Source organism: Cebus imitator, unplaced genomic scaffold, assembly GCF_001604975.1.
Source record: "Cebus imitator isolate Cc_AM_T3 unplaced genomic scaffold, Cebus_imitator-1.0 Scaffold653, whole genome shotgun sequence".
In the NCBI taxonomy this organism is placed as follows: Eukaryota; Metazoa; Chordata; class Mammalia; order Primates; family Cebidae; genus Cebus; species Cebus imitator.
Genome location: NW_016107968.1, coordinates 173618 through 177244, shown reverse-complemented (window position 1 = coordinate 177244; position 3627 = coordinate 173618).

The following is a 3627-nucleotide window of genomic DNA, read 5'->3' as shown; positions in this document are numbered from 1 at the left end:
AAAAAAAAAAAAAATGTGGAATATTGTCCCAACTCTCTTCTGGCTTGTAGGGTTTCTGCGGAGAGATCTGTTCTTAGTCTGATGGGCTTTCCTTTGTGGGTAACACGACCTTTCTCTCTGGCTGCCCTTAATATTTTTTTCTTCATTTTAACCTTAGTGAATCTGATGATTATGTGTCTTGGGGTTGCTCTTCTAGAGAAGTGTCTTTGTGGTATTTTCTTTGTATTTCCTGAATTTAAATATTGGCCTGTCCTGCTAGATTGGGGAAATTCTTCTGGGTGATAGCCTGAAGAATGTTTTCTAACTTGGTTCCATTCTCCTCATCCCTTTCAGGTACACCAATCAAATGTAGATTTGGTCTTTTCACGTAGTCCCATATTTCTTGGAGGCTTTGTTCATTCCTTTTTATTCTTTGCTTTCTAAGATTGTCTTCACACTTTATTTCATTAAGTTGATCTTCAATCTCTGATATTCTTTCTTTTGCTTGATGGATTTCACTATTGATACTTGTATATCCTTCACAAAGTTCTTGTGCTGTGTTTCTCAGTGCCATCAGATCATTTCATTCTTCTCTAATCTGATTTTACTAGTTAGCAACTCCTCTAACCTTTTTTCAATATTCTTAGCTTCCTTGCATTGGGTTAGAACATGCTTCTTTACCTTAGTGTAGATTTTTATTACCCGCCTTCTGAAGCCTACTTCTGTCAATTTGTCAAACTCATTATCCATCCAGTTTTGTTCACTTGCTGGCAAGGAGTTGTAATATTTTGGAGAAGAGGCATTCTGGTTTTTGGAATTTTCAGCCTTTTTATACTGTTTTTTCCTCATCTTCGTGGATTTATCTACCTTTGGTCTTTGATGCTGGTGAGCATCTGATGGGGTTTATCTGTGGACATCCTTTTTGTTAATGTTATTGCTATCCCTTTAAGTTCATTAGTTTTCCTTTTAACAGTCAAGTCCTCTGCTGCAAGTCTGCTGGAGTTTGTTGGAGGTCCCCTCCAGACACTGTTTGCCTGTGTATCTCCAGCGGAGGCTGCAGAACAGCAAAGATTGCTGCACGTTCCTTCCTCTGGAAGCTTTGTCCAGAGGGGCATCCACCAGATGCCAGCCAGAGCTCTCCTGTATGAGGTGTCTGTTGAACCCTGCTGGGAGGTGTCTCCCAGATAGGAAGCATGGGGCTCAGAAACACACTTGAGGAAGCAGTCCTTCCCTTAGCAAAGCTCGAGTGCTGTGCTGGGAGAGCCACTGACTGCTCTCTTCCAAGCCGGCAGGCAGGAAAGCTTAGGCCTGCTGAAGCTGTACCCACAGCCACCCCTTCCCCCAGGTCCTCTGTCCCAGGGAGATGGGGGTTTTACCTGTAAGCCCCTGACTGGGGCTTCTGCCTTTATTTCAGAGATATCCTGCCCACAGAAAAGGAACCTAGAGAGGCAGTCTGGCTACAGTGGCTTTGCCAAGCTGCAGTGGGCTCCATCCGGTTCAAACTTCCTGGTGGCTTTGTTTACACTGTGACGGGAAACCTCCTACACAAGCCTCAGTAGTGGCAGATGCCCCTTTCCTCACCAAGCTTGAGCCTCCCAGGTCAACTTCAGACTGCTGTGCTTGCAGCAAGAATTTCAAGCCATTGGATCTTAGCTTTCTGAGTTCCCTGGGGGTATGAGCCACTGAGCTAGAACACTTGGTTCCATGGCTTCAGTACCCTTTCTAGGGGCATGAACAGTTCTGCCTTGCTGAATTTTCAGGAGCCACTGGGGTATGAAAAAATCCTCCTGCAGCTAGCGCAGTGTCTGCTCAAATGGCCATCCAATTTTGTTCTTGAAACTCAGGGCCCTGGTGGTGTAGGCACCTGAGGGAATCTCCTAGTCTGCGGATTATGAAAACCATGGGAAAAGTGTAGCATCTATGCTGGAGTTCACTGTTTCTCATGGCACAGCCCCTGATGGCTTCCCTTGGCTAGGGCAGGGAGTTCCAGGCCCAACCCTGCTTCAGCTCACCCTCCATGGGTTGCAACCACTGTCTAACCAGTCCCAATGAGATGAGCTGGATACCTGAGTTGGAAATGCAGAAATCACTCACCTTCTGCATTGATCTCACTGGGAGCTGCACACTGGAGCTGTTTCTATTCGTCCATCTTGCCAGCCACCACCACAAAGCTTTTAAACATCATATTTCCCTAAGAGTTTTATCCCTGCTTCTTCTTGGGACTTAAATGTTCTGTTGTATCACTCTGCCTGTAACTATTTTACTCCTGGGGATCTATGGGTTGTCATCTGTTGCGGTTTCCAGGAGCCATGCATTCTACTTCCTATAGTATTTTCTATTCTGAGATTTGAGTTAAGTGACATAGAGACCAATCTCACAGACAGCCTTCAGGCAGATTATACAGTTGAAAATTTGGTCTGCTCTGCATTCTCCAGAATGGGAGAATGGGAACCTGTCCACTGTTTATGCCAAACTACGCCATGCCATGGAGGGGGTAGGGCAATGGGGAATAAAAACTCACAAATTTTTAATGTTTTAATGTGGCTTTATCTGTATTGGTCATTTGCTTGCTAACTGTAGATCTTTGATTTTAAGAGCTCCTGTAGTTTAGTCAGTTATCTAGTTGGTTTTTTGTTTGTTTGTTTTTTCACAATATTTCTGTAAGGGAATAAAAGCCTTGAGCTCCCCTCTGCTATTTTGTTGATGCCACTCCAATTTCTGGTCCATGTAGGTTTTTAAAATGCATATTCTGTTCAGTAGGACTGGAGTGGGATCTGAAAATATTCATTTTTATAATTTCCTGAGGGGTTTCTGCCATGTAGCCAGATTATAAACCTCTGTTTTGAAGAGTAGACATTTAATAGAATAGTTTCAAATCAGTACAAGACCAAATGTCAGCTCTGCATCTAACTGGAATTAGTGGCCACAGACACAACATGTGGACATTATGAAGAGAAGAGCATTTAAGCAAGCACCCATGACACACCCTTTCAGAAATCTCTTTCACAACCTATGTGGCTCTCCGGGGTCTATATCCTTAATAGAAGAAACTATGATTCAGCAGGCTGCTTTGTGAGGAGCGTGTGTCAACTGAGGAACAGCAGTTATGAGAGGAAAAGCCTCTGTCTGGCAGTTAAAGGAAAAACTAAAACACTCTGCTAAAGACCAAGTTCTAGCTGGAGCAACTGTGGCTCAATAGTGGCTAGTATCAGAATATGAAAAGAGAAGTTGTAGTTGTGGTGGTGTTAAGGCTTTTAAACTACATTGATCAGAGGAAACATGGTCAGTGGAGAAGGTAGCAACTGCCCCAGGAGCCTGGAGGTGTAAGGGAATGACAGTCCTAATGGCAAAAAATGGACTAACAGTGGTGGCCTTAAGTCAAGCAGCAGCAATGGCCCTGACTGTGGTGGCTTCTGAGTAATTTTTTTTTAGTAGTGTTAAGATGTATTTAATCTTTGCAGATGCATTAGGAGAAATGGCTTTAAAACTTGTTTTAGTTCTCCTTTGAAGAGGTTAAAAAAAGAACACAAAACAAAACATTGTTTTAGGTGAAGCTGGGTTGACAGGGGCTGTATCCTTTCAGTGAGATATGGACTTTTTTGCAAGAAAAAGTAAGAACTTGGCCTCATTTTTTTTTTATTATAACAA